The 12,810-nt window shown below is 47.0% G+C and overlaps 2 non-coding genes across 2 annotated transcripts; both read left to right on the top strand.

Moving 5' to 3' along the window:
* The first annotated feature begins 5,027 nt into the window (after positions 1-5,027).
* On the top strand, positions 5,028-5,100 carry TRNAV-AAC (transfer RNA valine (anticodon AAC)). The gene has a single exon. It is a non-coding gene; the product is annotated as a tRNA-Val (tRNA).
* Positions 5,101-5,359: 259 nt separating this feature from the next.
* TRNAV-UAC (transfer RNA valine (anticodon UAC)) lies at positions 5,360-5,432 on the top strand. The gene has a single exon. It is a non-coding gene; the product is annotated as a tRNA-Val (tRNA).
* The last annotated feature ends 7,378 nt before the right edge of the window (positions 5,433-12,810 follow it).

The following is a 12,810-nucleotide window of genomic DNA, read 5'->3' as shown; positions in this document are numbered from 1 at the left end:
AGTTCGCAACTGGATAGAAGCATGACATTAGGCGTTGATATTAAAGCTTTTGACACTGAGTCTTTGTTCTCGATGGCTCGTCATGACCACAGTAACCTTCGGCAGCCGGTTTCTGTAGTGTAGTGGTTATCACGTTCGCCTAAAGCCTCTTTCACCCATCAGGTTTTCGCCGTCAGGCGCGATCCGGCGCTTTTGACAGAAACCGGATCCGGCGAAATGCAATGCCGGCTCCGGTTTCCCCCCAATTGACTTGCATTTGCGCCTGATCGCGCCGGATGGCCATGCGTTTCATCCGGTTTTCGCCGGATCCGGCAATGTGTCGCGATCCGGCGTCTGGAAAAAACGGCTACTGTAACGTTTTTTGTCTCCGGCGAAAAAGCCAGACACGCCGGATCCGGCGCGTCCGGCTTTTTCACACAATGAGCGCCGCAATGAGCCGGATCCGGCGGCCGAATCTGGTTTTTTGGTCTGAGCATGCTCAGTAGCTCTGCCCACAGGAGATATATAAAAGCAAGACAATGGGACCCTCAGCCACACCCAACATGCCACCCAAGCCAAGAACCAGGAGCAGGAGAAGGCAGCAGACATCTGCAGCAGCAGCACCATCAGCACCACCACAAATGGAGCAGCAAATGGAACATGCTGAGGAGGGGAGTCCAGCAGCAGATAAGAGACGGTAATTATCAAATCCCCCATTCCTCCAAACTAGGGCCATGGAATATCAAGATATTCATTGGCCCTTTGTTTCTCTTTATTCAACAGCCGCCAAAGAGATGCAGCAGCAGCAGCAGAAATGGCATCACTGGCAGCAGCAACAGCAGCAGCAATACCCACAGCCATGGAGTCTGGCCATCAACAGGACAGCACGTCTTCTTCTGGGAGCCCTCCCTCGCATCGTCAGCGTTTGACGGTAAGTTTTTATTTCCAAAATCCATCATCTCTGTAATATATGTCTATTCATTGCCTTTTATTTCAAAACAGGAATCACAAGATGAAGAGGAGCTCCCAGAAGAAGAAGGAAGGGGTGGACAGACACCTGGAGTGGGCTCACAATTGGTAAGTTTTTTGCATCAAACGCAGAAACACAACATCACACTACACACAACACATAGAAAACAACGTTCTGCAGACCACACACAGCAAACAAATGCCTACATCCAAATACATAACATTTTTTGTTTTTTTCCCTAGTCTTCCCAATCTGGTGCTCGGCCAAGAGGTCCTCGCAGTGCCTCCCAGGGTCGTCGGCGACAGCAACGCGGCGGTCACCATCGTGTAAGTATAAATATTTTTGCTTTGTTTTTTTGCACTTTTTATTTCATTTCTTTTGTGGAGGCTAATTATGTTATTTTTGTCTTTTTCTTTAACAGCCTTCACAGCGTGCTCCCGACTCTGACGGTGAGGATGGAGGGATTGATGTGGACCGCCTCATCGATCTCATCAGAGAAAGGGAGCCGCTCTGGAATATGGCTGACCGCCGCCACGCTGACCTGATCGTTACCCGACGACTCTGGGAGGAAATCTGTTCGCTCCTTTTGGGCCGCTGGGAGGACCTCGATGTTCGGGCCCAGATTAAAGAGCGTAAGTATATACAGTACCAGTTGCTTGATGTAAACCAGTGTTTCCCGAACTCCAGTCCTCGTGGTCCCCACGGATCATGTGTTCAGGATTTCTATTTACTATGGAAATCCTGAAAACATGACCCCTGGGGACCATGAGGACTGGAGTTTGTGAAACACTGATGTTGTATACTAACCACTCCTTTCTCGTTTCAGGGAACAGAATTGTGAATCGGTGGCGGTCTGTGAGGGATCGTTTCAAGAAGGAGTTCAATAAAGAGATGCGGGCCCCGAGTGGATCTGGAGGACGCAGGAGCAAGTACAAGTACGCACAAGCCCTGTCGTTCCTCCGGGAAACAATGCTCACCAGAAGGTAAATATTACACACCACATGTGAAAAAAAATGTTAGATGTAACTTTTTTTTTTCAGCCAGGGCCATACCATGTCAGTATTTTAATTGTTTTTTTTCTCTTTATTCCACAGAACGGTGAGCAGCACTCGGGAGCCTGCACGATTGGACCCTTCTGAGGCGATCCCTGAGGAGACCGGCACCGAGGGACACTTCGACCGCCCCGGTACATCTGCACCTTCCCAGCCTTCCCACACATTCGACCCATCTGTCCCATCCACCAGCACAGGAGCATCGTGGCCGCCTACATTACATGAAGCTGCTGGTGAGGAGATCGCTTTCCCTTTACCCCACCCTTCTGCCCCTGCCACCTCTACTACACCTGCGGGTACTGGGCGGCAGCGGCAGAGGGGTCAGGAAAAGAGTTATGCGCAAGAGTTCTTGCATCTGAATGCTTCTTTCCAGAACTGTCTAAAAGTCTTGTCAGAGCAAATCTCCGCAGGCTTTCAGCAGATCAACTCTAGCATTCTGGAGGTGAAGACACTTCTGCAAACCATGCATTCAGAAGCAAGATCTTCGCCAAACCACACCTTTTTCAGGTCTGTTGTGGAGCGCATGGAAACGCTATCTCCTACCCAGCAGATGCATGTAATGCATTCGTGCCACGGTGCTCTACAGCAGGTTACCTCCCAACCTCCACCTCCCACGACTGTAGTTCCTCCACCTGCACCCCCTCCAGCCACTTTCCATCCTCCCCCTCCTATTACATCTGCACCCCCTCCAGCCACTTTCCATCCTCCCCCTCCTATTACATCTGCACCCCCTCCAGCCACTTTCCATCCTCCCCCTCCTATTACATACCAGCAACCTCACCAGTACCAGCAACCTCCCCAGTACCAGACATCTCCCCACTTCCAGCAACCTGCCCCATACCAAACTCCTTCCCCGTACCAAACTCCTTCCCCGTACCAAACTCCTTCCCCATACAACTTTCCATCAACATCATCTGCTCCTACAGTCCCTGCCCAACCCTCCACTCCACCGCCCACCACCTCTTCTGCCTCCAACATGTCCACCCATTCTGTAGCTTTTTCCACACCTTCACCTCTAACTGTTCCTTCCCCACCACGATCCCAGTCCTCTCTCCACACACCCAGTGTCGAAGTGTCCCGCAGCCCCTCCAGCAGTATTTCCACCCCACACTACACAGATTTGTAATTTTTTTTTTTTTTTAATAAAAATGCCCATTGGGTTTAAAACCTTTATTAAAAAAGTTTTTTGCACTTTAAAAACATTTAAAAAAAAAAAAAAAATTTAAATAAAAGTTAAATTATCGTTTCACAATGGTTGTCTGTCTTTTCTTTCTGCGGCGAACTATGTTTAAAAAAAAGGTTAAATACAGGGTATTTCAAAGGTAAAAAGGTATTCAAAACCAGGTATGTAACTGTGGGTAAATTTTAGCTTTTTGCCACAGTTGTGTTCCTGGTTGTGTTTGAAGCAAAGTATTTCACCTAAAAAGTTGTGTTTATTGTTGGTGATTTCCTACCAATGTACACAACTTTTGTTAAAAGGTGAAATACTTTGCATAAAACACAACCAGGTACACACCTGTGGCTTAAAGCTAAAAATAGTAGACCATGACAAGATAGACAACTTTGGTTGGCAAAGGTATATACTGTTGGTCCAGAAGGTACACAAGTTTGGTTAGGGCACAAATCTTTCACACTCTGTCATCCTGCCAGTGTACTCTGCCTTGAGGGTCAATTTTAAAAACCGGATAATCGTAATCCGTCGAAAAACAGATAGAAAAACGGATGAACCGGATGAGACGGATCCGGTTTTGTCTGTCAAGAACAAGACGGATCCGGCAGAAAACCGGATCCGGCACATCAGGTTTTACAAAACATTTGCCGGATCCGGCATTCCGGCACGACGCCGGATCGCGCCTAACGCCGAAAACATGATGTGTGAAAGTAGCCTAACACGCGAAAGGTCCCCAGTTCGAAACTGGGCAGAAACACGCTGTTACCCTTTGGTATCCAAGCTTTTGACTTTCAGTTCTTGATCTTGATTGCTTGTTGTCACCACAGTAAGCGCTTGCATCCGGTTTCTGTAGTGTAGCGGTTATCACGTTCGCCTCACACGCGAGAGGTCCCCAGTTCGAAAGTGGGCAGAAACACAGCTTTTTTTCTCTTGGAAAATGATCTTTTTGACTTTCAGTGCTTGTTCTTTATTGCTTGCCATGACCACAGCATTTTTTGATTGCTTGAATCGGTTGGTTTCTGGAGTGTAGTGGTTATCACGTTCGCTTTACACATGAAAGGTCCTCAGTTCGAAACTGGGCAGAAACACAGCGTTCCTCTTGCAAACTAGCGCTTTTGACAATGAGTGCTTGATCTTTAATGCTTGCCATGACCACAGTAAACGCTCTTGTCTGGTTACTGTAGTGTAGTGATTGTCCTGTTTGCCATCCTCCTGAAAGTTCCCTGTTTTGATCCCGGGCAGAAACATGTGGCTTTTCTTTATTTTGATCACAAACGTACATTGTTGGCGTAATTAGCCTTATTTAGCATATTCTATTGCTGGTTTAATGAGCATTACTTTTACTAATGTGATTATTTCTACCCGTTTTTGCTTTTGGCAAGCATGTGTGTTTTTGACAGTGTCTAAGTGTTCCTAATTCAAGTAACACCTGATAGGATCAAGTTGCGAAAGCAGGCATCTAGGTGCTTTTTCTTTTTGGCTTTTGGACAAAGGCAAGAGAATGTTTTGTGGAGCATGGTTTTGTTTCCCTGTTTGTTCTTTTTCTCCAATAGCCTGAAAAATGAAAGGTTCCTGTGTTGCAAAATGCACTTTGTCCTGTCTTCAGACATAGAGGAAGACCTCTTGACTTTGGCTGAATGTTTTTTCTTTTTCAAGTTCATTTCAGCATGTTTAAACATCTTTAGCTTTGCATAGAGTTTCTGAAGTGTAGTGGTTGTCACGTTCACCTCACACGCGAACGGTCCCCAGTTCAAAACTGGATAGAAGCATGACATTAGGCGTTGATATTAAAGCTTTTGACATTGAGTCTTTGTTCTCGATGGCTCGTCATGACCACAGTAACCTTCTGCAGCCGGTTTCTGTAGTGTAGTGGTTATCACTTTCGCCTAACACGCGAAGGGTCCCCAGTTCGAAACTGGGCAGAAACACGCTGTTACCCTTTGGTATCCAAGCTTTTGACTTTCAGTTCTTGATCTCGATTGCTTGTTGTCACCACAGTAAGCGCTTGCATCCGGTTTCTGTAGTGTAGCGGTTATCACGTTCGACTCACACGCGAAAGGTCCCCAGTTCGAAAATGGGCAGAAACACATCTTTTTTTTCTCTTGGAAAATGATCTTTTTGACTTTCAGTGCTTGTTCTTTATTGCTTGCCATGACCACAGCATTTTTTGCTTGTTTGAATCGGTTGGTTTCTGTAGTGTAGTGGTTATCACGTTCGCTTTACACGGGAAAGGTCCTCAGTTCGAAACTGGGCAGAAACACAGCGTTCCTCTTGCAAACTAGCGCTTTTGACAATGAGTGCTTGATCTTAAATGATTTCCATGACCACAGTAAACGCTCTTGTCTGGTTACTGTAGTGTAGTGATTGTCCTGTTTGCCATCCTCCTGAAAGTTCCCTGTTTTGATCCCGGGCAGAGACATGTGGCTTTTCTTTATTTTGATCACAAACGTATATTGTTGGCTTAATTAGAATTAGTTAGCATATTCTATTGCTGGTTTAATGAGCATTACTTTTACCAATGTGATTATTTCTACCCGTTTTTGCTTTTGGCAAGCATGTGTGTTTTTGACAGTGTCTAAGTGTTCCTAATTCAAGTAACACCTGATAGGATCAAGGTGCGAAAGCAGGCATCTAGGTGCTTTTTCTTTTTGGCTTTTGGACAAAGGCATGAGAACGTTTTGTGGAGCATGGTTTTGTTTCCCTGTTTGTTCTTTTTCTCCAATAGCCTGACAAATGAAAGGTTCCTGTGTTGCAAAATGCACTTTGTCCTGTCTTCAGACATAGAGGAAGACCTCTTGACTTTGGCTGGCTGTTTTTTACTTTTTCAAGTTCATTTCAGCATGTTTAAACATCTTTAGCTTTGCATGGAGTTTTTGAAGTGTAGTGGTTGTCACGTTCACCTCACACAAGAACGGTCCCCAGTTCGAAACTGGATAGAAGCATGACATTAGGCGTTGATATTAAAGCTTTTGACGTTGAGTCTTTGTTCTCGATGGCTCGTCATGACCACAGTAACCTTCCGCAGCTGGTTTCTGTAGTGTAGTGGGTATCACGTTCGCCTAACACGCAAAAGGTCCCCAGTTCGAAACTGGGCAGATACACGCTGAAACCCTTTGGTATCCAAGCTTTTGACTTTCAGTTCTTGATCTCGATTGCTTGTTGTCACCACAGTAAGCGCTTGCATCCGGTTTCTGTAGTGTAGCGGTTATCACGTTCGCCTCACACGTGAAAGTTCCCCAGTTCGAAACTGGGCAGAAACACAGCTTTTTCTCTTGGAAAACGATCTTTTTGACTTTCAGTGCTTGTTCTTTATTGCTTGCCATGACCACAGCATTTTTTGCTTGTTTGAATCGGTTGGTTTCTGTAGTGTAGTGGTTATCACGTTTGCTTTACACACGAAAGGTCCTCAGTTTGAAACTGGGCAGAAACACAGCGTTCCTCTTGCAAACTAGCGCTTCTAACAATGAGTGCTTGATCTTTAATGCTTGCCATGTCCACAGTAAACGCTCTTGTCTGGTTACTGTAGTGTAGTGATTGTCCTGTTTGCCATCCTCCTGAAAGTTCCCAGTTTTGATCCAGGGCAGAAACATGTGGCTTTTCTTTATTTTGATCACAAACGTATATTGTTGGCTTAATTAGCCTTAGTTAGCATATTCTATTGCTGGTTTAATGAGCATTACTTTTAGCAATGAGATTATTTCTACCCGTTTTTGCTTTTGGCAAGCATGTGTGTTTTTGACAGTGTCTAAGTGTTCCTAATTCAAGTAACACCTGATAGGATCAAGGTGCGAAAGCAGGCATCTAGGTGCTTTTTCTTTTTGGCTTTTGGACAAAGGCATGAGAATGTTTTGTGGAGCATGGTTTTGTTTCCCTGTTTGTTCTTTTTCTCCAATAGCCTGACAAATGAAAGGTTCCTGTGTTGCAAAATGCACTTTGTCCTGTCTTCAGACATAGAGGAAGACCTCTTGACTTTGGCTGGCTGTTTTTTTCTTTTTCAAGTTCATTTCAGCATGTTTAAACATCTTTAGCTTTGCATTGAGTTTCTGAAGTGTAGTGGTTGTCACGTTCACCTCACACGCGAACGGTCCCCAGTTCGAAACTGGATAGAAGCATGACATTAGGCGTTGATATTAAAGCTTTTGACGTTGAGTCTTTGTTCTCGATGGCTCGTCATGACTACAGTAACCTTTCGCAGCCGGTTTCTGTAGTGTAGTGGTTATCACTAGAGTTGAGCGACTTTTGGTTTTTTAGGGTCGCGTTTCGTTTCGTGAAACCCGACTTTTCCAAAAGTCGGGTCGAGCAAGATCGTCCGATTATAGGGAAAAGTCGGGGTCGTCCCGAAACACAAAACTTAATGTAAGTCAATGGTGAATAAAAGTCGGCAGTGAGAGGAGGACAGGAAACACACCTACAGTGCCCATTTGAATGCCAAAAGCATCAATTCTTCTTACTTAAGCTTGTCAACCTTAATTAACTTCATAATATAGGTTACGCACTGAAAAATGGGTGTTATTTGGCTAAAGTTGTGGGGGGGAGGGCTGGCTGCAGGTTTTCATGTGCCCTGGGCGAAAGAGCGCCCCTTTAACACATACCACAACTCATCATGCTCCGATATGGCAGATAAATAGCGGTATAGTACAATGAAAAATACCTCACTTTTTACATCTCATGACGAGGCCCATCTATTTCTCCATACAGAATCATTGGTCCCATAAAATGTTTGAAACAGTATATGATGAGCTCCACATAATGCTACAGTATATGTTGGTCCCCATGGATGAAGCTCCACTGTCTTATAGGCCCAAATAATGCTCCAAACATAATGGGCCCCATTTCTAATGCTCTAGTGTATAATGGGCCCTGTAAATGCTGCTCCAGTGTCTGATGTCCACCTTTGGAATGTTCCAGTGTATGGTGGGCCCCATCTATCATTCTCCAGAGTATAGTGCTCCCCAAAAATTGCTGTCCCAACATTGAAAACAATCAAATAAGTCTCCTCGCTAGGGAATCCCTGTACTTGTCTGGACAGGTGCTGTAGCTTGCTTAACAGCTCGCCAGCCGTTCTCACGCCCAGTATGGATTGCACGTGATTGCACAAAGGTTAGAAAGGGTACCGTATCCCTGGATAACATGTATGGATAGCGTACACATTCAAAATATATGTCTATACAGCATGAGGCAGGCTCAGACGGTGTTAGGCCCAGTATGGATTGCACGTCATTGCACAAAGGTTAGAAAGGGTACCGTATCCCCGGATAACATGTATGGATAGCGTACACATTCAAAATATATGTCTATACAGCATGAGGCAGGCTCAGACGGTGTTAGGCCCAGTATGGATTGCACGTCATTGCACAAAAGTTAGAAAGGGTACCGTATCCCCGGATAACATGTATGGATAGCGTACACATTCAAAATATATGTCTATACAGCATGAGGCAGGCTCAGACGGTGTTAGGCCCAGTATGGATTGCACGTCATTGCACAAAGGTTAGAAAGGGTACCGTATCCCCGGATAACATGTATGGATAGCGTACACATTCAAAATATATGTCTATACAGCATGAGGCAGGCTCAGACGGTGTTAGGCCCAGTATGGATTGCACGTCATTGCACAAAGGTTAGAAAGGGTACCGTATCCCTGGATAACATGTATGGATAGCGTACACATTCAAAATATATGTCTATACAGCATGAGGCAGGCTCAGACGGTGTTAGGCCCAGTATGGATTGCACGTCATTGCACAAAGGTTAGAAAGGGTACCGTATCCCTGGATAACATGTATGGATAGCGTACACATTCAAAATATATGTCTATACAGCATGAGGCAGGCTCAGACGGTGTTAGGCCCAGTATGGATTGCACGTCATTGCACAAAGGTTAGAAAGGGTACCGTATCCCCGGATAACATGTATGGATAGCGTACACATTCAAAATATATGTCTATACAGCATGAGGCAGGCTCAGACGGTGTTAGGCCCAGTATGGATTGCACGTCATTGCACAAAGGTTAGAAAGGGTACCGTATCCCCGGATAACATGTATGGATAGCATACACATTCAAAATATATGTCTATACAGCATGAGGCAGGCTCAAACGGTGTTAGGCCCAGTATGGATTGCACGTCATTGCACAAAGGTTAGAAAGGGTACCGTATCCCCGGATAACATGTATGGATAGCGTACACATTCAAAATATATGTCTATACAGCATGAGGCAGGCTCAGACGGTGTTAGGCCCAGTATGGATTGCACGTCATTGCACAAAGGTTAGAAAGGGTACCGTATCCCCGGATAACATGTATGGATAGCGTACACATTCAAAATATATGTCTATACAGCATGAGGCAGGCTCAGACGGTGTTAGGCCCAGTATGGATTGCACGTCATTGCACAAAGGTTAGAAAGGGTACCGTATCCCCGGATAACATGTATGGATAGCGTACACATTCAAAATATATGTCTATACAGCATGAGGCAGGCTCAGACGGTGTTAGGCCCAGTATGGATTGCACGTCATTGCACAAAGGTTAGAAAGGGTACCGTATCCCTGGATAACATGTATGGATAGCGTACACATTCAAAATATATGTCTCAGGAGGCAGGCTCAGACGGTGTCAGGCACAGTATGGATTTGACGGCCCAGATTACACAGCGGAGGAGCAGGGAGAGGTAAAGATTGCAAATGCTGGGGCCCTGCCCAAGCAAGGGGGGCCCACACTTGGGCGTCGGTACTGGCACTGGGCCCCTCATAGTACAGCGGTGTGTCTGACGGCGGGTGTGCACCACCACCGTCAGAGACACTTGATTGCACTATGAGGGACCCTGTGCCAGTGCCCGCGCCCAAGAGTCGGCCTACCCACCTGTCCAGGCTAACGGCACTCGCACGGTGTCGTGCGCTAGGTGGTTACCCCGGCCATGGGGGGGGGAGGCAGCACAGTTAGGGAGTTTTAGAAAGTGGCATATGTTGATGTTGGACATTGAGCTGATGCAAAAGGCGAAATAGGTGAAGTACCAGGAAGAAGTGGACCAAAGCAAGCCATTTTTCTGTCACCCTATGTGTCATCAGGGGAAGGTGGGACAAAATCCTTGGAAACCCATGCGTGGTTCATTTTAATGAAGGTTAGATCATCCACATTTTGGGTTGACAGACGGGTCCTTTTTTCTGTCAGGATTGATCCAGCTGCACTGAAGACTCTTTCCGATAGCACACTTGCAGCTGGGCAAGCGAGCTCCTGTAAGGCATATTGGGCCAATTCAGGCCAGGTGTCCAGTTTAGCGGCCCAATAGTCAAAGGGGAATGACCTGTGTGGGAGAACATCGATATGGGAGGAAAAGTAGTTTGTAACCATAGTTGACAACTGCTGTCTCCTGTCACTTTCCATCGATGCAGTATTACCAGTTGTGTGAGCGGTATTTGAAAAATCAGTCCACAACATTGTCATGAAACCCCTGTCTCCAACGCCACTTCTGCTGTGTGCACCACGAACACCTCTGCCAAGCTGCCCCCGGCCCGTACGACTCGTGTGAGAACCATCACCGCTGCTGTGTGCTGGGAATGCCTCAAGCAACCGATTTACCAGAGTTGCTTGTTTATTAGCCAATATTAGGTCAAGGTTCTCCTGTGGCATGATGTTTTGTAATTTGCCTTTATAGCGTGGATCCAGGATGCTGGCCAACCAGTAGTCGTCATTCGTTCATCATTTTGGCAATGCGGGGGTCCCTTTTTAGGATCCGCAAGGCATAATCTGACATGTGGGCCAATGTTCCCGGTGTCAATGATGCACTGCGAGTGCTGGGTGGAGGAGCACTTTCTGGCAAATCCACATCCCTCCAGTCACGCACAAACCCTGTACCAGACCTTGCCACGCCAACATTTTCACTTGCCCCACGAGATGCATCCTCCTCCCCTAAGTAATCATCCCCATCATCCTCCTCCTCCTCTTCTTCCTCCACCTCGTCCAGGAGAGGTCCCTGAGCAGACAATGGCTGAATGTCATCAAGGATTCCCTCCTCCTCTTCCTCCTCATCAACATTGGCTGCAGACGCCTGCTCCTTAAGGTGCGTCAAAGTTTGCATGAGCAGACGCATAAGTGGGATGCTCATGCTTAGGATGGCGTCGTCTGCGCTTACCAGCCGTGAGCATTCCTCAAAACACTGAAGGACTTTACAAAGGTCTTTCAGCTTCGACCACTGCACGCCTGTCAACTCCATGTCTGCTCTCAAAGTGCCTGGCCGTGTATCCTCCCACAAATGCATTATGGCCTGCCTCTGCTCGCACAGCCGCTCCACCATGTGCAGGGTGGAGTTCCACCTTGTTGCAATGTCGATAATGAGGCGGTGGTTGGGAAGGTGGAGCAATCGCTGCAGCTTCTGCATACGAACGGAGTGTACAGGCGACCGGCGGATGTGCGCGCACAGTTTTCGCACCTTCTGGAGCAGGGCTGTTAACTCCGGATAATTTTTGAGGAAGCACTGCACCACCAGGTTCAAGGTGTGAGCCAAGCAAGGTATGTGGCTGAGTTTTGAAAGGGCTATGGCTGCCACAAAATTACGGCCGTTATCACTAACTACCTTGCCTGCCTCAAGTTGTACACTGCCCAGCCATGACTCAGTTTGTCGCTTCAAGTACTCGGCCAGCACCTCGGCGGTGTGTCTGTCGCCCAAACACATCATCTGCAACACAGCCTGCTGACGCTTTCCACTAGCTGCTCGATAGGGGGACACATCGTGTGCAACAGTGGCAGCTGCAGATGGAGTGCTCGTACGACTGCGCTCTGTGGACAAGCTTTCGCTTCTGGAGGAGGAGGAGGGTCGAACGCCTACAGCCAACTGTTTCCTATACCGTGGGCTAGGCAGCACTGTCCCACCACCGCTGTCCCCTGTGGACCCTGCATCCACCACATTAACCCAGTGCGCAGTGATGGACACGTAACGGCCCTGGCCATGCCGACTGGACCATGCATCAGTTGTGAGGTGCACCTTTCCGCTCACTGACTGCTTGAGTGCATGGACAATGCGGTCTTTCACATGATGGTGGAGGGCTGGGATGGCTTTGCGAGAGAAGAAGTGGCGACTGGGTAGGTCATAGCGTGGTACTGCATAGGCCATGAGATCGCGGAAAGCTGTGCTTTCCACCAACCGAAAGGGCATCATCTCAAACGAGATTAGTTTGGCAATGTGGGCGTTCAAACCCAGTGTACGCGGATGAGAGACTGAGTACTTTCTTGACCTACTCATAGTGTCTGGGAGGGTGAGCTGGACTTGAGAGCTGCATATGGTGGAAGTAGCGGTGGACAGGGCGGACTGAGAGAGGGTTGATGATGGTGATGGAGTTGGTGTTCTTTCTGATGGCCTAGAATCAGTCTTTCGTTGATATAACAGTGGGATTCCCTGACTGCTGTGGCCTTGCCACGACACCTCAACATTTGCTGCTGTGCTAACCGGTGGGCTTACAGTGGGGGAAACAATGTAGCGTTGCTGACTACCTTCGTTGTGATCAGTTGCACATGTGGCACTTGAGGTTTGGTGTTGTGTCCACGCTTGCAAGTGCTTGCTGGTTAAATGTCTAAGCATGCAACTGGTATTCAAATTTTTCAGATTTTTCCCTCGGCTAAAGGTCTTTGCGCACTTCTTA

The sequence above is a fragment of the Dendrobates tinctorius genome, unplaced genomic scaffold (assembly GCF_039654945.1).
Source record: "Dendrobates tinctorius isolate UK_male_01 unplaced genomic scaffold, ASM3965494v1 ptg000421c, whole genome shotgun sequence".
Lineage (NCBI taxonomy): Eukaryota > Metazoa > Chordata > Amphibia > Anura > Dendrobatidae > Dendrobates > Dendrobates tinctorius.
This window is presented reverse-complemented; position numbering and strand designations above follow the sequence as displayed.